The sequence below is a fragment of the Notechis scutatus genome, chromosome 11 (assembly GCF_049901735.1).
Source record: "Notechis scutatus isolate UNSWTSFEM ecotype Mainland chromosome 11, rNotScu1.2, whole genome shotgun sequence".
Classification (NCBI taxonomy): Eukaryota; Metazoa; Chordata; class Lepidosauria; order Squamata; family Elapidae; genus Notechis; species Notechis scutatus.
Window position 1 is genome coordinate 4,031,925 of NC_142019.1, and position 25,422 is coordinate 4,057,346.

General features: G+C 42.7%; 2 protein-coding genes across 2 annotated transcripts in view; one reads left to right on the top strand and one right to left on the bottom strand.

The window, feature by feature from the left end:
* CTXND1 (cortexin domain containing 1) overlaps positions 1 to 25,422 on the bottom strand; it is a 413,279-nt gene that overhangs the window by 235,416 nt on the left and 152,441 nt on the right. The window lies entirely within an intron of this gene.
* The window catches only part of CEMIP (cell migration inducing hyaluronidase 1), a 79,841-nt gene continuing 78,833 nt past the window's right edge, over positions 24,415 to 25,422 (top strand). Inside the window, exon 1 of the mRNA XM_087972613.1 lies at positions 24,415 to 25,007. The gene's annotated coding sequence lies outside the window, so the exon portion shown is untranslated. The remainder of the gene's footprint in view (positions 25,008 to 25,422) is intronic.

Consider the following 25,422-nt stretch of genomic DNA (forward strand, 5'->3'; position numbering starts at 1 on the left):
CTACAACTAGCATTACAGGATGGGTCAAATTTAAAGGTTTCTTTTTTCTAATCACAATATTTCTTGCAACCCTAGAATTCCATGGAATCTCAATTGAGAAAAGCTGGTGTAGACAGAGCTGGGCTACATGGTGTTGGTCTATGGCAGGGGCAGTGGTGGGATTCAAATTTTTTTACTACTGGTTCTGTGTGACTTGGTGGGTGTGGTGTGGTTTGGTGGGCGTGGCAGGGGAAGAATACTGTAAAATTCCCCATTCCCTCCCCACCCCACTAACCTGCTTTCCAGCTCCGTTCTCCTGTGCAGGGCAACAAAGGAAGACCCAGCCGATCAATTGGGACTCGGGAGGCAGAGAGTAGATGGGGATGGGGCCAGTCAGAGATGGGATTTGCAGGTTCTCTGAACTACTCAAACTTTCCACTACCGGTTCTCCAAAACTGGTCAGAACCGGCTGAATACCACCTCTGGGCAGAGGTGGCAAACTCAGTTTCATTGAGGGCCACATCAGGGTTGTGTTTGACCTCAGGCCGGGATGGGCGTGGCCAGCTTGATATCACTTGTGCTTGTGGTGCCTTTGGTGGCCCGAGGCCTCTGCCGTTTCCGGCTGCAACAGCCTCCTGCAACCCTCTGCTAGCAAAAACGGAGCCCGGGAGGGCTGCACACAGCCCTTGCAAGCTCTGTTTTCAGCTGTGATGGCCTCCATTTTCATTGGCAGAGGCACCATGGGTCAGTCCTTTGCTCTTTCCCCGTGGGCCCAGATCTAAGCACCCTGCAGGTCAGATCCGGCCCCCGGGCCTTGAGTTTATCACCCCTGATCTATGGCAACTTCCCAGGATAAAGTTGCAATACTCCAGGGTCATGTGATCCCCTAGTGGGACCTTCTGACAAGCAAAGCCAACGGGGAAGCCAGATTTACTTCACAATCGTGTTACCAGAGGTGGGTATTCAGCAGGTTCTGACAAGTTCTGGAGAACCGGTAGCGGAAATTTTGAGTAGTTTGGAGAACTGGTAAATCCCACCTCTGACTGGCCCCGCCCCCCCCCCTCTTCTCTGCCTCCCATTGAGTCCCAGCTGATCAGCTGGGTTTTCTGTTGTTGCCCTGCACAGGAGAACGGAGCTGGAAAGCAGGTTAGTGGGGTGGGGAGGGAATGGGGATTTTGCAATATATCCTTCCCCTGCCACGCCTACCAAGCCACGCCCACAGAACTGGTAGTAAAAAAAATTGAAATTCACCACTGCGTGTTACTTAACAACCACAGCGATTCGTCGAACAACTGTGGCAAGAAAGGTTTTTCAAATGGAGCAAAGCTCCTTTAATAAAATGTCTCATTTAGCAGCATAAATGATGGGCTCCCTTGTGGTCATCCACCAAGGACTACCTGTAGTTGGAATTGACTGGGGGCAGGGCTACCTCGTTGTTGGGGTTTGTTTGTAGGTAGAAATGTGAAATGAGGAAACGAGTCAAGATAACAGCAAGGCTCTATAGATAAGTCCAGGCAATCCGGAGGTCTCCCATTTAACTGAGTTTGGTTGGGGGCGGCATGCAGATTTTAGAACGATGGTTAATGTTTAACCCGATGTGCTGTTTTCGATAGAGGGGAAGTATGTGCAAAATGCCGATTGTGCAAAACCAGGAACTTTGATTGGCATGTTTAATAGCTATCGTGTGGTCTTGCTTAAACTCAGCTTGATAGCACGGCTAAGTTATTTTTACCCCAGTGGACCGAGATAGTGAAGGAGAAGGGTCTTTCAGAGAGGGCAGCCATAGTGTATGTGGAATAAATATTTTATATTGGCTAAGAAAGGTTCATGGGGGAAATAAAGAATTTTAATGGTGGGGGGTGTTAGACCATTCCTGGGGTCATCTGTAATGCTGACACTTAAGCCTTGTGTATGATTAATTCTTTAGCTTGACTGGGCGCCAAAAAAAAAAATCCACTGATGTATTGTGGAAGGTCAGAACATGTTCGAAGAGATGGAATTTTCACTGGCCTAGATTTATTGGCTGATGTCAGCTAGTGACCAGAATGCTATAGCTGGGGTTGACATATCCTACGAAGCTAAGATTTATTTAATTGTGGCTTATAGCATGGTGTGTAAATTCCACCACTGTCCTTTTGCAAATCCACGCGGTTGTTAAGGTTGGGTAGAAATATTGTTTCTACGGAGGGTGCGAAGGGAAGGAGATAGATAGGCCAAGAATGTGATGCATCTATAGGAATTTTAATTGCCCCTGTGGAACTCATAAAAAATAATTTGGGACCTGCTCTTGTTTAGCATTAGGGTAGAGAAAAGCTTTTTCCAGGTCCATAAACCTGTAATAATGGCAGAATGGATGTTCTCTTTGCTGTTAATGTTCTACCACTATAATTTCAGCCTCCTGTCTCATTCTTTGCACCCATCCTTTGCGTAATGGGTGACAGCCTAACATTTCATGCAAGGAAGGCTGGATGAAATTGCTGATAATTTGATGAAGGCCAAAGACTTTCAGTAGATTCTGCCTTGCGAGGAAGACCAGAACCAGAACGTTTTGGGGAAAGGATAAGCATAGCTGGTGAAGATGGGTGAAAAAATTGGACATGTCATAAAGACAAAAGGAGCACTCAGGACAACAAGCCAAAGTAGGCATAGCCAAGGTCTTTTTTCTTTGCCAGCTTTGACAGGAATAGTGGATCACATCGTCCAAATATGTGGCCCCATACAATGAATAAATTAAATTGCCCTGGCTTAATCATGTGCCCATGTCTTCTTAATCAGGGGTCTCCAACCTTGTCAACTTTAAGACTTGTGGACTTCAATTCCCAGAATTGAGTTGAGCTGGCTGAGGAATTCTGGGAGTTGAAGTCCACAAGTCTTAAAGTTGACAAGGTTGGAGACCCTTATTCTTAATCATGTGCCCAGGTCTTCTTCTGGAATGGGAGAAAACTCTCAGCAGCCAACTCATCAAGGTCAACTCGCCATGGCCAACTCATCAAAGGACAACTCAGTGCTGGACAATTAAACAATTCAATTTAATTATTTAAAATGCTTAAAAAAAGTATTTTATTTTTTCTAATTCACATTTTATTTTCTCTCTCCTTTGGCATTCTTTTTTCAATGATTCTAGTGCACTATTTTTTTATATTGTGCAATGCTTGTCCCACAATGAGTTGCCCCATGGTGAGTTGGCTATGGCAAGTTGTCCTAGATCTGTCTTCTGCTTCTGCTTCTTCCATAATGCTGGAGATCTTAATTTTGATTTTCGTGAACTGAAGGGAGAACAGCTCTACCAACAGACCTTGCGCCTTGCACAATGATTTACTGAGTTGAAGATTCCTTTCTCATGAGGAAAGATTTGTAATCAGATAAATGATCTGTGTGTCTGCTACTGTTGATTCTTATCTTAGCCTCCTAGACTTTCCTCTAGTGAAATTGGCAGTGAAGGCCACCCTAATAAATCTGCAAATTTCATCCTGTCTTGAGCCAATGATAGCAAAAGTTGCCAGAGACACTTGCAAGAAGCTTCTCTTCAATGCTTTGTTGCAAGTCTGTTAAAATTAAATCTGAACAGAGATGCAAATTATTTCGTTGGCCAAAAATGGTTACAGTGGGAAGTGTCCAAATGGCTTTGAGTAAGATTGAAATGAATGTTAACACTTGGAATACTTCACTTGAATATATTAGCTTGGGCTCCAGAGGTGGAGTGCATTAAAAAGAGGTCTTGGCACAAGATATAATTTAGAAAGAGTTGCTATACCATTCTCGCTAGGGATGGAATAAAATCTGGAAGAACCATGGAGATGCTCTTTTCAGTAAGAACCATTGATCTTGTGTAATGATGGGAACTAGAAAATATGAGCTATGTCAACCACCATCCATTCTGCACTTTCCTATCCGAGTTCCTCTTATCGGTTTTCTAGCATTTAGAAGAAAAGGGAACATCTCAACTAGCTTGTTCTTCTAATGCTAGCTGTGGCATGAATTGATTGTTTTATGGACTAATAAGATGGAATGTGGACTTCAACAATAGATGTCAGCTGTAGGACGATTCCTTGATTGAACAGAAGAGGTAGCATCTCTTTGCTGCTGTCTTCCATTCCAGTTGAACCTGTTTAGGAATGCAGCAGCTTTGCCATCCTGGCCAGTGAGAAGAAGCATAAGAAAGAAGTCTCCTATTAGGCTTGTTCCAATAGATACAAACTCTTTGGAGGAACATAATAAAAATAGTAGCCTTTCTTCTCCCATCTTGCTACACACCAGTTGGCTTGGGACTACAACTCCCAGCAGTGCCGGTCAGCATTTTAGAATATCTGGAAAACACCAGATGGGGAACTTCTATTAATTTTTCCAGGCTCCCTATTGTAATTTAATAATAATATAGCTCTATATTGAGCTTTGAGTGGGAATAACAACAAGAATAACAGAGTAAAACAAGACAATTGCAGGACTATAATAGTTTCTTTTTCTTTCTTTCTTTCTTTCTTTCTTTCTTTCTTTCTTTCTTTCTTTCTTTCTCTCTCTCTCTATCTATCTATCTATCTATCTATCTATCTATCTATCTATCTCTCTATCTCCTCACTTCTTCTTTCTTCTTCCTTTCTTCTCTTCACTGAATTAGAATAATAGTTTATTTAATCTATGCAGAGCTACAGTATATGATTAATTCCTGAATCTCTGCTAACTAGCAAACATAGTTGGCAGTGGAGCATCCAATTTTCTCCTTCCTTCATTAGGAAGGGATAGCACCTGTAAAGAAACAAAAATAGATGAGATCCATCTTCTAGAAGAAAGCCATTTGATCAGTAAGCAACTTTCCCCCCACCTGCTTGGTTTTTAGAATGCAAAGAATTGGGAATTAACATGTGCCGAAGAAAGAGAGAGAGAGAGAGAGACCAATTCATAGTTGAGAGACACTTTTAAACAAGCAACAACACTGGCATTTGGAGCAGATGCGTACTCTGCTAAGCCTCTTTGGATCCTACTTCCTTTTGAGTGTTATTCCACCCCCCCACCCCCGCTTTCTAAACTGTTAATCGCCCAATGATTAAATTCCTTGCTGGTGATACACTCAACTGGGAGAGCAGAGTTAACACACCAAGGCTTGAAACAGCCTATTGCAGACATGCCTAGCTTAATAGGGACTTTTTCTGTCTCTCTCTTCTTTTCCCCTTTCAACACCTTATGAGCAATCAGTATTTGTCTTCAGAGGGAGGAAGAGGAAGAAGATGCAAGTGAATCGTGAAGAGCTCTTAGGAGCTGCTGTATTGTTGGCAACGAGGGTGCCAGTGAACTTCAATAATAGCTCTACTTTGTAAGAAAAAAAAATCTATACGGTTGCCCAACTTTCAATGATCCCAGCAGCTTACAGAGTTAAAAACCCAATACAGGTAGTCTGTGGTGACCCGGGGCATGGCACAAAGGCAACACAGGCAATCTCCAACTTTGCCCCCAATTTCCAGGTTACCTTCGGCTGGAGAAAAACTCTCCCAGGAACAGCCTTTAACTGTAGAAAATTCAGTCCAAAACAAGGAACACACAAACTGTAACTTAAAATCCAAACAAACCAAACTGAAGTTATTAGCTTGACAATGCAGGAGAAGGAATTTCAGACTTGAAAGCATGGCAAAACTCACACAATTGGGAAGACGCCAAGAACACAGATAAGCCACGTTGATACAAGATAAATTCATGTTTTCTTGCAACAGCTTGCTGCACGCAGCTTCCTTTTTTATAAACTGTGTTCCCAGCTGCAGCTAATGAAGGGAATCAGGGCCCTTTCCTCCCCTGTAAGCCACGCAACCCACATTGCTGTCTTCTCCATTCCTCCCTGTGTGCCCTAGGATGAAGAGGGGGTGAGCCTGGGTCTTCCTCTGAACTCCCTCTCCCTTGTTCTACTTCTCCCCTGTTCTGCCCAGCTGGACTTTGCCCTTCCCCAGATTCTTCCCCAGTCAATGGAGCCACACTCTCACTCTCTGTCAGCTGTTCGGCTTCTACCTCCAAGTCAGATTCTGACAGGGGCATGACACAGTCCTTGAGTTATGATCATAATGGAGCCCAAAATTTCTGTTGCTAAGCGAGACACTTGCTGAGTGAGTTTTGCCCCATATCATGCTCTTTCTTGCCCCAGTTGTTAAGCGAATCACTGCTGTTGTAAAGTTAATAACATGGTTGTTAAGCTTCCCCATTGACTTTGCTTGTCGGACGGTCATGACCTCTTGTCATGCCCCTGTTGGAGATTGACTCCGAGGGAGAGGAGGAACAGCCAACAGGGAGTAGAGGTGTGGCTCCGGAGGTTATGGAGGAGGCTGGGGAAGGGCAGAGGCTGGCTGGGCAGTCAGAGAAAGATCCAGGCCTATCCCTTCTTCATCCTAGGGCATGCAGGGAGGAACGGAGAAGGGAACAACGTGGCTTACAGGAGAGGAAGCAGCCATGATCCTCCTCATTGGCTGCAGCTGGGGGGAATAGTATAAAGGAAGGGCGTTTAAAACACAGCATTACTAGAGGCAAAGCATGTTTTATTTATGGCTGAGGTTTATCTTGATTGGTGTTCTTCCAACGGACTGTGCCTTGTTATCTTGAAGTTTGTAATTAATTATCCTGGTCTGTCATGGAAATTCCTTCAGTGTGGTTTGTTTTGGCTTTTTATTTCTCCGTTATCTGTTCTTTCAGTTTGGATTGTATTTCTTTCATTTGGAGACTATTTTGGAAAAAGTTTAATCTCCAACTGCGAACAATTGAACAGTGAGTCCAAGTTGGAGGCATTAAAGGAAATTTATTTACATTTGGGAATTTATTACATGTGTGCTGCTTCCTGGATCATCACATCCCTAGACAGTGCAACTGACATAAATACATGCCAAGCGTCCAAATTTTGATGGCATCACCATGGGGGATGCTGCAATGGTCATAAGTGTGAAAAACGCTCACAAGTCCCTTTTTTCAGTGCCATCGTAACTTTAAACAGAACTGTCGTAAGTCAAGGACCGCCTGTACCCAAATCAAATCTTCAGGTGTTTTTCATACTAGTAGTCAGCCAAAAATATAGCCAGTAAGGTGTTTTTTTTAAAGCGGAATAATTAGAGAGAAGGATTCTAAGATGATTCTAAAGGTAAAGGTTCCCCTTGCACATGTGTGCTACCTTCCCATCAAAGTGGTCCCTATTTTTCTATTTGCACTTTTTTTTACATGCTTTTGAACTGCTAGGTTGGCAGAAGCTGGGACAAGTAACGGGAACGCACTCCATTACACAGTGCTAGGGATCCAAACGGACGACCTTTCTGATCGACGAGCTCAGCGTCTTAGCCACTGAGCTACCACGTCCCTAAGATGATTTTAAAGCTGTATTAATAACCAAGGAAGCATAGGGAAAAATTTTAATCATCTGTTTAAATCCTGGCTAGCAAATCTCTCAGGTTCTATTGTTGAACAAAGAAAAAGATGCGAGAAAATGTTCTAAATTTCAGAAGCTGGAGTGAAATTCATAGCCTACCCTTCCACTGTAATTTTCTCCAGCAATAGTTTTCTTTTTAGTTTCAGCCTGTGGTTTATGTATAAATAGACACCCATGGAGAGATGCTGTTTTTAAGCTAGGCCTGTTGTAAATTCCTACCAGGGGAAAAGGTTGGCAGCCGTGACTCTGGAGTTGTCTACTGTAGGCATGAGCAGTTGGCTTGCAACCGAACAGCACAATTATGATTACATTTTGGTGAGTAAAGATTGCAAAGGGAACGGCACCAGCATGACCGCCCCAGGGGAGAGTAAATTAGGAACTTTTCAGCCCATTTTCAACCTCTTTGGATTAATATTAATAATGTGTTAAGTTTCTCCAAGACCAAATATGCCTATCTTTATATGATGTACCACCCACATTTGCTAGAAAATGGCCCTGCCAGAATTCAGTGGTTCTCGGTGGGTTCTAAACCAAAGGAATCCAAATCAAGTTCCCCTTTCTGTATTCTGTAGAGCAGTGATCCCCAACCTTTTTTATGCCGCGGCCCGGTACCGGCATCAGCTGGGCGCTGCGGCCCGGTACCGGCATCAGCTGGGCGCCGCCATCTTTTTTTGATGAAAAAGTGCTTCCTGTGACGTCACCGGAAGCACTTTTTCATCAAAAAGATGGCGGCGCTGCTTCGTGAGCTTTTCCGGTAGAAATGGCTTTCTACCCGAAAAGCTCACCGAAGCACTTTTTCATCAAAAAGATGGCGGTGCCCAGCAACCAGCGGCCCGGTAGGACTTGTTCCGCGGACCGGTACCGGTCCGCGGACCGGTGGTTGGGGACCCCTGCTGTAGAGAGAGTAAAACGTGGATTTTGAAAAGCAGTGCAAGGCCTTTATAGTTTCGGAGAGGAAGCCTTTCGAAGGAAAAGATTTGCCTTTGTTTGTGAAATGATTCTAACCCTATTTTTTTTCCCTAAAGGGTCAGCAAATTTAAACACAGGTAGTCCTCAACTTATGACTACCATAATGGAGCCCATAATTTCTGTTGCAAAGTGAGACATTGGTTAGGTGAACCTTGCTCCATTGTATGAACTTGCTTGCTGCAGTTCTTAAGTTAGTTATGGGGTTGTGAAGGGAATCTGGCTTTCCCATTGATTGTCAGAAGGTCGCAAAAGGGGACCCTTTGACCCCAGGATGGTCATAAATACAAGTCTGTTGCCAAGCATCTGAATTTTGATCACGTGACCATGGGGATGTTGCAATGGTCATAAGCGTGAACAATAGTTAGAAATCTTCTTCAGCTCTGACAGGATAGTGTGGAATGGAAGGACTGATGGATTGATCCCCACTATCCTGTCAGAACTGAAGAAGCTTCTTGGATGATAAGCAAAATATCTTCAAAAGGCAAAAACAAGTCCAGTTGCCTCCTGAAAAAGCACCTTTGGGGCAACCTTGGCCTGGAAGACTGAGAATCTCTACAGACTTTTTAGATAAAGGGTGCCAAAAGAGGAACAAAATGAAACGTGAATGACCAAAATTAAATGGATATTTACATTATTTTAAATAATTAAATTGAATTGCTGTATGGTCCTGTGGCTAGTTGGACAGCTGCAAGTTGGCTGTGGTGTTGGCCAGCTGCAAGTTGACCCATTCTGTGGAAAACATTGTTGTGGTTCGCTGGCAGCCTGTGCAGACAGCAGCAGAATCGGACAGTGGAGAAGAACGGGGACCAATCTGGGAGTCTGGAGAGGACTCGGACAAGGGTCCTGCGTCCAATGCAGAGATGGGGCCAGGACCATCTGGGAGTGGGGTGCTGCCTCCAGAGCCACTGGAGTCTGGCAGCAGCGAGGCAGAGGAACAAGGGGAGCCTCTTCCCAGGGCACGTGTGCACATTGCTGCTAGAAGGCAAGAGCAGTTGAGACAAAAGGGGTGACTCGGGAGTAAGGCTGGGAGGTGATTGCCCCTCCCATAAGGTATAAAGGACAGGCAAAGGTGAAGAAACCTTTGTAGGAAGCAAAGTTGTTTGTTCTGTTCAGATTAATCCTTGAAGCTCTGTGTGGACTTTGTACTTCGGTTGGTTTTTTTTCTAGTTCATTGGGCACTTTAGTTGTTGGCAGCAATTCAAAGGAGAGAAAGGTTGGTGCTTATCTTGAGGGACTGCTTGGGACTCATTACAGGTTGGGAATGAACATAATTCCCAGCATTGAAATAAAACAAGAGTTGTTTGGACTAAGCATGTGCTTAATAACGGTCTCAGAAGCCTTGGTCAGAACAAACATGTAGGTTGCTACTAAAACCCTATTCCTTTTTTGTGGGGTTCTAGGGCTTTCTTAACTGATGTACGGAACAGGTGTATTTTATAAACTCAGTTAAACTTAAATTCAGTTTTGAACTTGGTTCTGTGGTTCTACTGTGGTTCAGATAACAATAGCAAGCACAATAAACATCGGCTAATAATAGTAACCATTGCACAAGGCAGCTCACAGTTTTAACCACATGTTTGTGCTTCGTTTCAGAAAAACAATAATAGGAAATGGCTTAAAAGGAGTCTAATCATCTCCTGATTAGTGTTTGGAGAAAATAGACACTCTGTCCTGAAAAGAGACCATCTGCATTTGCAGAACCCCAAGCATTGAGGCTGTATTTAATTGATAACTGTCAGCTCTGGAACTAAAATTAGAATTTCTCATATGTTTGGACAACTCTTGTTGACCCCTCAGTCTGTGGAGTATAAATTCCAGAGCAGAAAGGACAATCTGTTAACTTCTGCCTGTCACAATGGGAATTGGGTAACAGTCGTGTGTTTTCCCCTACTGTCCTCCTTTAAGGAAGTGTCCATCATGTTACTCCCAAATTGGGCAAATAGCTTGTTTACCAAACATTGTTTAGCCACCCAATTATGCATAATGTCACAACATTATTATTTTTAAAGTCTGAAAGCTTGTTCTTTTTTCTTTTAGCTGAATGAGATGGAAGTTTAATAGCTTTATTCTGTTTGGGGTTAGGGTAGTTAATTCCTAAGTTTTTTTTAACTGCCTCCTGCCCAGAATATGTTGTGAGTTTGGAGATGAAACCTTATGCTTCCGAGGCAGTCAATTAAATGTTTTGCTTTGTTTTATTTTTAAATTAAAAATTGTTGTATGGCTAACCACACACTAAGTTGTGCAAAAATCCCTTTATCCTAGGATTTACCAAATCCACTTTACCAAATTGCTTTCATCTGCAAAAAGGGTTGGAGAGATAAATGTGTAATATGTATTCTGACCACGTGTCCTTTATTGTCCTTTGTTTCAGAAAGCTGTCCATTAGATTTATTTATTTTTTAAAAACTCTCTCTTGTCCTTTCTTTTGGTCATTTAGGTTTGACAGTACGAATGGTACAGTTTCATGCCCAGTCTTTCACGTTCGTGTGCAAAATATGGAAATCGGACACATAAAATATTTCAGTGTTATAAAGAACAGGTGTGGAGATTTGTAGAGCGGCAGAATTTTTTTTTGACTTAACTGACTCCTCTTTGCCCTTCTTTTGAAGAAAGACAAACTCACATGTTGATCATGGAGGCTTGTGCTATTTGTTAACATGTGGCTAAAGTTGCTGACTGGTGCTTTAGTAGTATTTCCCCCCCTTTATTTCCTCTTTCTCTTTGCTCCCCAGTAATTCCCTCCTGTCCCATTCCCAATAATCAATCTTATTGCAGATTGGAGATTTATCCAATCCAATCAAGCACTTGAACACCAAACTGTTACTCAGTCCAGTTTTTCATGTTCTTGGGTAGCAGCCTTCTCCTCCTTCCAAATTAACAGTTGTACAAAATTGTTACCCTTAAACTCTCTTTTTAAGGATGCACTGCTGACTTCTCATTTAAGGGGATAATTGCCACCTTTGGTCAAATGAAAGGGCCAGTCTTGTGTCTAGAAGACAGCCACACAAATGCCTATCTGATTTGGATACTCGAGCATTATTTTCAATCGATATCTTTCATTGATCTGTTTGTATCCCAGCTTTACTCTTTATTGTTATAACTCAAGGCAGCGAATAAATCTGACACACCTTTCTCTTTCTATTTTCCTTGCAATCGCCCTGAGGTGGGTTAGGCTGGGAGAGAGTGACTGGCCTAAAGTCACCGAGCTGACTTTTCATGGTTGAGACCTGAACTTGACCTGCTTTCTAGTTTGGGGCCTTAACCACTAAATCAAATTGGCTCTATATTGTATATACGAGCATTTAGAGTTGGCTGACCAGCCCATGCCTCCTGAGTTTTAGAAGTTGGAGCCTTGTTGGAGGATATGGGGAATTATATTTATGGTTCTTGCAACAGTAGTGTATATTGAGTGTAACTCCAATATATGGGCTCCAGATGAATGCCTTTGCACGAGTCTTTGCTGGTTTCAAGTCAAGTCCTTTTTCAGGTCCTGTATGTGGTCTAATAGGGACGCAGTGGCTCAGTGGCTAAGATGCTGAGCTTGTCGACCAGAAAGGTCAGCAGGTCAGTGGTTCGAATCCCCAGTACCGCGTAACAGAGCGAGTTCCCGTTACTTGTCCCAGCTTCTGCCAACCTAGCAGTTCAAAAGCATGTAAAAATAGTGCAAGTAGAAAAATAGGGACTACTTTGGTGGGAAGGTAACAGCGTTCCATGCGCCTTTGACTAGGCACGCCAGCCACATGACCACGGAGACGTCTTCGTATATCTTCGGCTTTGTAACGGAGATGAGCACCGCCCCCTAGAGCTGGAAACAACTAGCACATATGTGCGAGGGGAACCTTTATTTTTACCTTTTATATGCGGTCTGATAGTCCATTGAACTGGTTCATCTTCTTCTGCACTTGTTCTCTCCAACAAGGCATGCTCCGGATGGGTTGAAACTACAACCCCCAGAATTCCTATATATTGGTTGGACTACCTAGGAATACTTGTTGTAATCCAGAGGGTACCACATTAAAGAGAACAGTTCTAAAGTCTCCCAACATTTGTCGATGAACCAATGGGATATGGGAGTAAGGGTATTAAATCAAAAACATCCAGGCCCAGAGAAGACTGGACCGGTGCTCGAACCTAACGTATTTGACCCATGCAAAAATTCAGACAATCGATCATATTCTAGTCCCAGTAGCCTAGCCATTGACATCTAGTAATGAATAATGTGTGTTAATTCAAACTAGCCTCTTTTTAAATAATTTCAGGTTGGTGTCAGGAATCAACATTCAATTGATGTACATGTGGATCCAGATTCACTTTCTCAGGATGGCAGAGACAGATAACCATACCAAGGTGGTTTTGGATAAGGTAGGTCTGTCATTCAACATGATACATGAACAGTCAGTGTAGTTTAATAGTTATATGGTCCAGTTTTCTTGTATCCCAGCCAGGTGATGTTTTCGGTGATATTTTTAGCTCTTTGACACAACCAATGCCATGAAGATTTATGGTGCATTAACTAGTTTTCTTGAAATACCTATAAATGTCAGATGAATTCTGGGAAGTGACTGTTGGGTAAAGAATGATGCTGAAAGATAGCAATAGCAATAGCACTTAACTTATATACAGCTTCATGGTGCTTTACAGCCCTCTCTAAGTGGTTTACAGAATCAGCATATCGCCCCTAACAATCTAGGTCCTCATTTTACTGACCTCAGAAGGAAAGAAGACTGCGTCAACCTTGAGTTCATCAGAGTCAAACTCCAGACTGTGGTCAGAGTTAGCCTGCAGTACTGCATTCTAACCACTGCACCACCACGGCTCTTTGAGATATAGACTATATTTTCCAACTAAGATAGATGCCTGGAAGAACATATATTGAAATAAACTTTATAAGCGATATGTCTTGGATAATAGCCTCCTAAATCAAGGCAGAGCAACATGCTGACTGGGAAATTCTGGGAGTTGAAGTCGACACTTCTTCAAGTCGCCAGGGTTGAGAAACACTGACGTAGAAGGAACTGTTTTTTTACCCAGCAGTTAGTTAAACTGAGGAATGGAGTGGCATTACAAGCTGTGATGGCCACGCAATTAAGACAGTTTGATAAGAAGCCCAGTCATGAATGAATGAAAAGGCTATTAATGACCACTAATCTTATTAATATTGAAAGATAAGCTCCCTCCCTATGGTTAAAAAGCTTCTTGAATGCATTGGGCTGGCGGTTGCGTCAGTCTAACAGCTAAGCCTGATCCAGCCAAGTTCTTCTTAATGATATTATCAACTATGGAATGCTGGTAGCAGCATTGTAGTTATTGATTTCTTTCCCACAATTCCATAGATAAAACCCTTTAAAAGAGATGTTGTTATTATGTTCTTTTCAAGAGCTCTATCATTAGTCCAAGCAGTTTCCAACAATCATCTGAAAATAATCATAGTTATTATCTTCAGCTTCTCCTTGACTAATCTTTTTCTTTCTTTCTTTCTTCCTTCCTTCCTTCCTTCCTTCCTTCCTTCCTTCCTTCCTTCCTTCCTTCCTTCCTTCCTTCCTTCCTTTCTTTCTTTCTTTCTTTCTTTCTTCTTTCTTTCTTTCTCTTTCTTTTTTTCTATCTTTCTTTCTTCTAAAATGAATGATGCCACTAGACTTTCCAGTAAAATTTGGCATGCTTACTTTCCCTCCCTTTCCCCTTTCATTTTCTTTTCTTTCTTTCTTTTAAAGTAAATCAGTGACTGAACTTTCCTATTTGCATGCTAAGTCTCTCTCTCTCTCTCTCTCTCTCTCTCTCTCTCTCTCTCTCTCTCTCTCTCTCTCTCCCTCTCCTCTCTCTCCCTCTCCCTCTCCCTCTCCCTCTCCCTCTCCCTCCCCTTGGGTGTATTTTAAGCAGAAGAGTTGGATGCTGTCTTCTTCTTTTTTTTTTTGCATCTGTTCCACATTCCTTGTGCTTTTTCTTTCTTGCCACATAAACATGGAACAAAAGAGATTTATAGGCAAAATTCTTGCCTGCTGGCAAAAGCAGGTCAAACAATCTGAAAACAGATGCCTACAGTTCATGATCCTTCATCCACGTGCTCTCAAGTGGCCATCCTTCCCTATTTTAACCGTCATCAAATGCAGCGGCATGGCATCACAAAGGAGGAAGACTTCTCCAGCCTTAAATAGTGACACAACCTTCCCAGCTTCATTCCAAATCTCAGAAGCATCAACTTTGAATTTGACTTCTGAGGGGATTAAAGCAATCTGTGCTACTCTTAAGGAAAGCAGGGGTGGGGTTTCTTGAAGAAAATAGGTGGAAACTTTGAGTAAAACATTAGCTTAGCCTGAGAAAACAAAACAAAAAAATGTGAGAAAGAAAGTCAAGATTTTCCCACCTTAACAAAGTAAAGGGAAAATGCTGTTACTATAAATCAACAAAATACAGATTTAAAGAATTTTTTGGTGAAGTTTGTTTCCTGATCTGGCCTACTTATAAGAGCTGAAGCATGCAAAGTTTTGGGGCTGTAACTTTTTTTAAAAAAAAAACCCTAATAGGATTTGGCTGAGTGAGTGCTGTGGTATGGAAGCCATCAACCCAGTGCCCTAGTTACCAACAATCCTGGACAGTCTATCTAATGTCAAGGGATAACCTGGGAAAGCTGGTAGGCAGCCATGGTTCCTCATCTCTGCTTGAGGGCAAGTGGCAAAACCTATGGATCAGCATTCCTTTAAGCCTCCTGTTTCCCATCCAAGTTCAACCCTGTCTGATGCACTAACTATTTTTGACAGTGTCTGTCATGCTAGGCTGAAACTCCCTGCTTTGAGCCAAGCTTGAGAGTGACTCATTCAGAAAGCACGGGGAGAAACCTCAATGGAAAGAGGTGGGGGGAAACATGGGGAGCAAGGTCAGATTTCCTCCTTCAGCTTGGACATAAAAAATCTGGATCAGCAAATTCTGTGAGTTAAGGAGTTACAGAATTCTGCGAGTTAAGGAGTTCCATAAAAGGCTGAAGAAAGTTTGAGTTGGAGGAATGAAAATTTCTCCATCTGTGGTACCCTTAAAGGAGAATATTTGTAGCTCAGGTTTGAAACGAGAGGTCCTTGGGGCTCCCTGATCTTGGTTGTTTTCTTGCAGACTTTTCATTAACACACTACATACCATCATCGATGCTAGAAGGGAATAGGGTTTGCACTAGTGATCTTACCTAGTTTGGGTAATGAAACATCTGCAAGAAAGCAGCCAAGCTCAGAGAGCACCAAGGGCCCCTCAATTTCCCTCATCTTCTTGGATCAAGGAGTAATGGATACAGTATTTAATTAAGGTTAAGTTGAAAATGAAAGGGAATCCGAGTTAATTTTTCTATCCAGGCCTCCCATGTCTTTGCTGTGGTCCCATCCACTTGGGCTGGGGGAATGTTTTCTAGCCTATCACTTACAGGTGAAGACTAGATGACTAGAGAGATCTCTCATCTTTTGCAGGTCTGTTCCTCAATACGGTTCTGAAATAGGAGCATCAGTTACTCAAATATTGTTTGAGGATTGTTCCTGTACATTTCCAATCCGGTGACATTTTGGTCCAAAGTTTTTAAATGCAAAGGCAGAACGTGACCAGAAAGTTGTGCAAAGACACAATAAGCTCAGCATTTCATGGATGGAGTAAAATGCAGATTTTTTATCTTAAGTGGCTTGCATTTGAACTGGGCAAGATCCAGGTCTCAAAAGGAACAAGAAATTTACTTTTAAAAATAATGTCTGTGAAAGCAATCTTTGCAGATGTCAGGTTCAAAGAGCTGGCTGTTCTCTTCTTTATAAACTGGGGTTCTTCAATTAAAACCTGTTTCAGTTGAAAATCCATTCCAGTCCTTTGAAAGGTTTTGCTTCAACAACCATTAACCCCTACCCTAAAATCTGTGTAGATGGCATTTGTGAAATAAAGCAATTGCCATTTGCTTAGCATATTTAACCTGACCTGATGGGTTTTGTTTTCTTTTGTTTTGTTTTCCTCTATAGTAATTCTTCTGAAAAATAGGTCAAGAATATTTGGCTGGAAAACTCAGCCAAATCTTTGTTTTAGAAAGAAAAGATCTTACCCTGATAGGAAAGCCAGACCCTGTGACGCAGTTCTGATCCTTCTCCTGCAAGTTAACAGCTTTTTTTCCAATTGCTGAATATTTAGTCTTCGGTAATGTTAGGGTTTTGAACACTGTTCCCCAACCCCCCAAAGTAAGCTGATATTATAAAAAACATACTGACATTTACTCTCCATGTTCTAAATACCAATGTTGCAAATATCTTTATCGTATTGGTACATAGAATGAAGAGCTTGGTTTGGTTTAAGTTTCTTTGCTACTGTTTTGCAAAAATTAGTGGGAGAAGGGAGAAAATGTAGTGGTTCAAAATAAAAATGAAGCAGGCTCAAATTGGTGTACACTTAAGCAAGAAAAAACAAAAGCACACATATAGACTGGGTGAAACCAGACTTAACAGCAGTAACTGTGATCTTGGACTCTTAGTGGACAACCAGCTAAATACGAGCCAGCAGTGTGCAGCAGCAGCCAAAAAAGCTAATGCAATTCTAAGTTGCATTAACAGAGGGATACAATCAAGATCAAGTGAGGTACTAATACCACTCTATAAAGCCTTAGTAAGACTACACCTAGAGTACTTCATCCAGTTTTGGTCACCACACTATAAAAAAGATGTTGAGACTCTAGAAAAAGTACAGAGAAGATCAACCAGGATGATTGGGGACTGGAGGCTAAAACATATGAAGAGTATGAGGAACTGGTCCTGGCTAGTCTAGTGAAGAGAAGGACCAGGGGAGACATGATAGCAGTGTTCCAATATTTGAAGGGCTGCCACAGAGAGGAGGCGGTCAAGCTATTTTCTAAAGCACCTGTAGGCCAGACAAGGAACAATGGATGGAAACTGAACAAGGAGAGATTCAACCTGGAATTAAGGAGAAACTTTCTGACAGTGAGAACAATCAACCCACGGAACAGCTTGCTCTCAGAAGTTGTGGGAGTGCCATCACTTGAGACTTTCAAGAAGAGATTGGATTCCCATCTGTCAGAAATGGCGTAGGGTCTCCTGCTTGGGCAGAGTGTTGGACTAGATGACCTACAAGTTCCCTTGATTCCCTTCCCTCTGATTATCTGTTATCTGGCAACCATAGGCGACTTTAAATTTCCTAAAATATATTGCTCTTTTTATTCTGTTGGCATTTTGTTCCAGGATTGCAGTGACTAGAAATTTAATTAGGCTTCTTTGGACCTAGGCCCCTTACATTGATCCAGATATAGCGGTATTTCTCAAACTTGACAACTTTTAGTTTGTTGACTTCAACTCCCAGAATTCCCCAGCCAGTATCGGGAAATGTGGGAGTTGAAGTCCGTACACCTTAAAGTTGCCAGGTTGACAAACGCTGATCTGAAACAGTGCTCTGAAATGTGAAGTAAAGCAAGAATGGGGAAGCTGTAGGGTTCTAGAGACCTTAACCAGCATCTTAGCTTCCATCAATATGACCTTTTGAAGGAATGCTGAGTGTTTTGTTCAACAGCGCTAAAATCTTTTCTATCCCTGGGAATGCCATGTGTGATTCCAGATCTAAACAAAGTTTAGCCTCAGTTGGTTGTGAAAATACCTAGTTTGGAGGTCACCTCCCAACTAGGTATTTGCAGGAACCTTCAAGCTAGGTTATTTACAGGAACTTAGCAACCATTTTTATGGTTGCATCTCCATTAATCCAGAAAACAGTTGAGAATAAAAGCCTTTGTACGGAGAACTTCCCTTCCATAAGAGATACATTTCTCAAGCTGTGTTGGTGGGGCCATCTCTTACGACCAAATATTGCAGGAGTGGCCACATGGAGCTTCAATCTTTTGCTCCTTTCCCCAAAAGCATGGCTTTGACCTTCCCCCCGCTGTCCTCACTTCCCAGCTGCCACATCCAAATTTCTCCCTGGGATGTTGCAGTTGAGCTAATTAAAACCCATCCCCTGCCAGCTGCCAGGCGTGTGGAATCTGCCCCCCACTTTTAATCATGCTGCCCTCTCCATTTTCCAAAAGGCCATCCCATTCCACCTGGGAGGTGGCCGTAGCAGGAGGCCAAGGCTTGCTGTGTAATTACAAGGCCCGGCGTTTGCCATCTATGGATTCCTTAGCTCTGACAGCTTTGCTTGCATAAGCAGGAGAAATTGCTGACTGGTTTTTCTGCCTCCTTTCCTCCAGCTGCCTCCCTTCCTCCAGAAATGCATTAGAGTTAATGATGCTGTCTTGAATGGGGTCAACCCCATTGTTCCATTGCTCTTCCGCGTGCCCATTACACAAAGGGACTCCTTGGCATGGCACCTTCTTTGTGTCTGCTTCTGGGCAAAAGCAGGAAGGCTGGATAAGGAGAGTTCTTAGGTTCTTCTGTAGACTCTAACACTGAATTATTTTTTTCAGTACTGCCAACGGGGGCAAGAGGCTTTCCAGTTAAGACAGCCTTTAATTCCTCCTGGGATGGACCATCGTAATGGCCACCAGAGTCTACGCTTTTAAACATGTATAAAGCTTCTTGAAAACTAACCTTGCAGTTAGTTTATAGAGCATGGACACAGGCTGCAAGTCCTAAATTATAAGAAGACCCCCTCAATGTTGGTGGATCCACTGCAGACGTTCTCCTCCTCCAAGACCATTGGTTGATGGTTCTCTCTGCTAGGAAATTTCTCCTTAGTTCTAGGTGGCTTCAATCCTTGATTAGTTTCCATCCATTGTTTCTTGTCCTGCCTTTTGGTGCTTTGGAAAATAGTTTTGACACCACAACCCTCTTGTCTTTGTAGGAGCCCTTCAAAATATTGTAACATTGCTATCCTGTGTGCTCTAGTCCTACTTTTCTTTAGACTACTAGACATACCCATTTTCTATAACTGTCCTTTGTATGTTTTAGCCTATTTAGCAACATATGTCATGAAAGTAGCCTGAACTGTTAATCAGTTACTGGCTCTCAACCAGAAATATTCAGCCCTGGGTGATGATGCGCCCAGGTGTGTCCATTGATGAGTGCAATGTTAAGCACCCAATGTTAGGATTCTTCAGAGTAGACCAGGAGTCGCCAACCTTTTGGACCTCAGGGACCACCGAATTCATAATTTTAAATCCCGTGGACCGGAGACCCTGGGAAAATCCTAAAAAAAGTCTGCAGGAAAATTCCCCACCCAGTTTTTCTACCTAGCAATCATTCTTTATTTGGAATCTCAGGAAACCATCTCCAGCTCCATTCTCAGGGGGAGAGAGGGAGAGGGAGAGAGAGACTTTTGGCTTCATGCAAGGAAAGCAGCAGTAGCAGCAGAAGTCTTTCTTTCTCTCCCCCAAATTCAGCCAGAAATGAGTCTTTGTGACACTTGTCATGCTGGCGCAGCCCCTTGGAGCAGGATGCCTTGCAGGGTCCCAAAGACTCATTTCTGGCGGAGTTTGGGGGGAGAAAGAAAGACGTTTGCTGCTTTCCTTGCGTGCAGCCAAAATCAGAAGAAGAAAGAAGCAGAAAGAAGCAGCCCGGTGGCCAGGCTTGGGGCGAGTGGGCAAGTTCCCCCCTTCCACCCTTTCCCCTCTCCCCTCACTACCTCGTGTTGTCTGCAATGCAAGTGATGCAAGCCTTGTGTTCCCGTGCAGCCTGGATTAATCGCTTTGCGGGTGACATTTCTCTGCGGACCACCAAAATTTTCTCGTGGATCACCAGTGGTCCCCGGCCCACTGGTTGGCAACCACTGGAGTAGACTGCATACTTTTTCCATTAGAGAATCAGATTCTGGATGTTGCATAGCTGATCCAAAATCAATCCTGTCAGCAAAACAGTTTTCAGGAGCTTGGAAGGTAATGATGCTGAATGAGGGCCTTTTGCCAGAAAACAAGATCTCTCCAAAATGCACGCTTATGTCTCCTTTGGTGAACTTTCTGTTCTGGCTTTCTGTTCTGTATCTTTTAAAAACGGGCACATATTCAAAATCAATCTCCAGGGGGAGCATTAAGCAACCTACACTATATATCATATTTCATGGAATGAGAGCAAGTGTTAACAAGAATTCAGAGTATGGAACATTGCATATGTTTTTCTGCCACTTATTTGCCCAACTGACCAGTTGTATTTCCTCTTGTTTTTCTGTCTTTCTCTCCCGTTCCAGTCACTTTTGCTAGGCTTGCCTATCAAGGAGAATATGATCCCTTGGGATCCAAATCTGCAGTCAAGTCCAGGCCTCTCCAATATTACATCCCTCTAATACGGAGAAGAGTACAGATGATGGACAATGTGAAAAGCCTTTTGGGGAACAACCCAGAACGTCAATCTACAAACTCTCGAAAGCTTTCTAAATCAGCTACATCATGCAACATCGTAATTGCTGGGTGCAACATCATATCCTGAGATGTTTGCTACAGGCTTTTTATTGGAAAATGCCTCAAAAATATAACATTCATTTGACCCAATAAATATATTTTGCTGTACTCTGATGAGGAGGGAGGGAAGCTTTGTTGTGTTATTTTATATGCCGGCTCTGCTCCTTTGTAAGCAGAAGAGGTTTAAGTTTCACTGCAAATCAGATCCCTTTTCTGGTAGTTCTGTTTCCCTGCTCCTAGGATGGAGGTAAGTTTGGGGTTGAAAATACAGTATTCACAAAGTATTCACTGTAATTGCTTCCCACTTGATTTCTCTGGATGAAGTGGAACATTCCTAGATCCTCAAATGGTTCCTGGCACCCAGTTTCAAATCTGGAGAATGGAACCAGATCTTTAAAGCTCTTCTTTCCTGAAATATCCTGGCAAGGATGAAGAAGATTTAGAAGGAATTAAATGTATTAATGTTTGCCGGGTCTAAAAGGCATGGATAATTAGTAGGTGTGTGTGTGTGTGTGTGTGTGTGTGTGTGTGTGTGTGTGTGTGTGTGTGTATCCCTCTTAGGCTCTGCGTCCTCTGGAGACCTTCTGATGACTTTGTTGAATTTGGATAGCAAAACACAACAATCCTGTGAAATTCTTTGGCTAGGAAAACCATTGAAAATAGGTGTGGCAACCTTCGTAGGATTTATTACTAGAGGTTCAGGGATGAAGAGAGTTCAGATGAATCTTTGACATGAGGTATTGAGTGGTTTTAGAGCTCTGCGTCAGATATTTTTAAAATAATTTTGAATACCTTCTGGGGGTGCGCAGATACCTGAATTAAACCGATTTTCTAAATCGGAAATCTTAATTGGATTGCCCATCTTAACAGATGGTTCAAATTTGATTTTTTTTTTTAAAAAAAAATTGCTCTTATCTATTCCTTGCATTTTTCTCATAAATCCCACATCAACAAAGGGCAGAAGACATCAGTGGGGTCTCAACGAATGTGTCAGCCCCTCCAGCTTTCTAAGACGAGGAAAATAAAAATTATAAATGAAGGGTAGCCTCCATCTGAAAAAGGTGTCCAGTCTGGAATGAAGATTATCAGCCTGGAATGAACATTATGCTGCTATCATAGGTTTGAAAAAATGAACTTGTTACTGGGTAGTATCCAGTCCTTTTCCCCCCAAATAAAAAGTGATTCTTGAGTAGATGTATGTTAAGAATCTTTTTCGCAGAGAAGATTTTGCAAATGCTCTTTTAATCACACTCTAGTAAGATTTTAAAATAGCACTGCCTAATTCTCCAGCTGTTTTCTATTACAGCTCCTAGTATAACTAGTCCTTGACTTATGACCACAATTGAGCCCAAAATTTCTGTTGTTAAGTGAGACATTTGGTGAGTTTTGTTCCATTTTACGACCTTTTTGCCACCATTGTTAAATGAATTGTTGCAATTGTTCAATGAGTCACATGGTTGTTAAGTGAATCTGGCTTCGATTTCCTGTAGAAATCAAGTCAGAACAATAGTCATGGAAGAGTTGGAAGGGATCTTGTAGGTCATCTAGTCCAACCCCAACGCGGCCCAAGACATCCTATAGGAATCAAAATACATCTTTTAAAAAAAGATGTAACTTAATCCATCTATTTTGCTTCAGAATAATGTCCAGTTCAATTTTCTGTAAGGCTGGGGGAAAAAAAATCCTTGGCTTCAATAATTAGAAACTGGCCAGTCTAAAATTAACAGGCTGAGGTTTATTGTGGTTTATTTTCCAGCCTGCTTCAGAATCCTCTGCAACTCACAGGGTTTCTACAGAGTAAAACCCAGAGTTTGCTGAGATGGCTGATGTTGAAGGGCTAAAGCCATTATTTTAGAGTGAACATTAAAACTGCCCTTTAGATGTTTTGGAAAATTGTAATTATCCATGTAGAATCCTACTTTGCTGGAAGGTTCTGTGTTGTGTCCTGTGGTTCGTTTTGAGCAACGCCAACTGTCTGGTGCTTCTTTCCACGGGGAAATAAATCTTTTCTTTTGGGGTAAATTCTAGAATGGGGCCATAGCAGATGGCCATCATTTTAGAATTTGGCCAGGTTGCAGATGCCTCTGGCTGGGGTTTCTTCCATTTGTCTCTCGTTGTGTTAGGAGCCTTCATGGCTCAGATCCAGAGCATTTCAAGGTTAGGTCTCTGGCCTGCATTTTTCCTTCCCAGTGGTGGCTCAATTTCCCTTGTGTTGGCACAGCCTTGCCTCCTGTCTCCCTGACATCATGTCACTGACTCATTCTCAAACCACAGAGCATCAGTTGCTTGCATGACTCAAAAACAAAAGTGTGTCAGATCAAAAGGGGGGATGATTGGAGAGTTTGAGGGGAAGAAAGACACCTAAGGTTGCCAGGCAGGGAAAATAAAAAACCAGAAGAAAGACAAGGATAGCTGAAAACCGATCTATAAAACACAGGTAAGGCAACTTTCTTGCTTCTGTTATCATGGCTTAGTTTTGCAAGGAAATATCTGTGGAGTTTTTGGGCATGATAATATCCCATGCAGGCCACATCCAGGATCATCAACCATGGTAGTTGCATGGTGATGCAGTGGTTAGAGTGCAGTACTGCAGGCTACTTCTGCTGACTGCCAGCTGCCTGCAATTTGGCAGTTCGAATCTCAGCAGGCTCAAGGTTGACCCAGCCTTCCATCTTTGCGAGGTGGGTAAAATGAGGACCCAGATTGTTGGGGGCAAGAGGCTGACTCTGTAACCCACTTAGAGAGGGTTGTAAAGCACTGTGAAATGATATGTAAGTCTAAGTACCCTTCCTTCCTTCCTTCCTTCCTTCCTTCCTTCCTTCCTTCCTTCCTTCCTTCCTTCCTTCCTTCCTTCCTTCCTTCCTTCCTTTCTTCCCAGTGGTTACAATGCAGTATTGCAGGCTAACTCTGCTCGCATTGCCAGGAGTTTGATTCCTGACTAGCTCAAGATTGACTCAGCCTTCCATCCTTCCGAGGTGGGTCAAATGAGGACTCAGATTGTTGGGGGCAATAGGTTGATTCTGTAAACCGCTTAGAGAGGGCTGTGAAGCACTTTATAAGTCTAAGTGCTATTGCTATTGCTATTTGGTTGACTTTTATTTTGCATTGGCCATCTGTGGCTGGAAACAGAAGTTTCAAGAGGGCGTAAGAATCTTCCTCTCAGGAAAGCCTCACCCACAGGTGAGAACCCAGGAACCTGCTTAGTTTCTCTCTGCCTTCTGTCCTGTTCCCAAGCTATTACCTGCAGCCATTCAAGCCTACCTACTGATCCTTGAGGATTCTCAGCTGCTGTTTAAAAAAACAAAAACAGCCCAAACCAAAACAACCACAGAGAAATTCAGGAATGTGGAAGGCAAATTTACATCTTGCTTAATAATAGACAATCGTGGCTGCCTGGATCTATTTATCTGCTATTATCTGCAGGAAGACATATTTTCATTGAGGCACATGGAACTATTTTTGCAGCACCTGAAAAGTTATTTGCTGCCTTGTTGAAAGTCTTTTTTTAACCCTTTCATGAGATTGAAATTGTGAACTGGAAAGAGGAAGTTCCTAGACCATCTAGAATAGAATAAAATAGAATAACAGAGTTGGAAGGGATCTTGGAGATCTTCTAGTCCAACCCCCTGCTTGTGTAGGAGACCCCATACCATTTCAGACCAGTGGCTGTCCAGTCTCTTCTTAAAAACTTCCAGCGTTGGAGCATCCACAACTTGGTTGATTGCTCTCCCTGTTAGGAAATTTCTCCTTAGTTCTAGGTTGCTTCTCTCCTTGATTAGTTTCCATCCATTGCTCGTCTTGCTTTCCACTGTTGGAGCATTCACAGCTTCTCGTGGCAAGTTGTTCCACTGATTCATTGTTCTAACTGTCAGGAAATCTGAACTAATGTCAGAGTTGCTCAGCGAGAGATAAAACCTCATTCCTTTTACTCTTCTGTGTGCAAGATCTCAAACCTTCACTCCACAGAGTCAAAGATGCTCTGCTACAATTTCTGCCTGGGACAAGGGTAGTATTATTACTCGCCCAGCAGAAGAGGAGGGAACAATAAGGTTGACCTTCTGGAAAATTACACATTAAGTCCAATTGCCACCCCGACAAGGGGGGGAAACAAGGTGAGCTGAGCCACTGGTAAACAAGATCTATGATCCAGAGGCAGAAAAGAAAACCGTCTCCACCCCACTGGTGTAAGAAACAAGCAGATACAGGAGGCTGGAGCAGGGAGCAGGTTTCAGCAACTAGCCAGTCAAGTCATTGGAACAGATCTCGAATTGGAGAATCCACAAAGGGTCGGTGGAAGACAATCCAGGTGTGAGCCAAGTCCTCGAACTACTCCAGGTAAGCTTCAAGCGAGCTCAGACTTGTTCTGCGTCTCCAAATAACTTGTTCCTTGGAGCAAATGAGGACATTTCAACTTCTAAGTTTGTCGTGATGGTAATTCCTTGGTTACACTACCATCAGGGGACTGGATTTTATTCTCGGGGATCTAAAGTGGAGACGTCCAATTGGTTTGGGATGAAACTTTGGAAGAACATAGGGCAGATAGGGCTAGGATAGCATTGAAATGGGGCTTGTTCTTCTGTTAAGGGCAGACAACGTTGTGGATCACTGGCAAGTCACAATTGTCATCCCCCCTCCCCCCCCCGTATTAATACCTACAAGTCAGTACAAATGCGGGGGGTGGCTTGGAGCAGTGAACTTAAGGAGTTGGAAAATCGGATTTAGCGCTGGAATTTTAAGCTGTATACTGAAT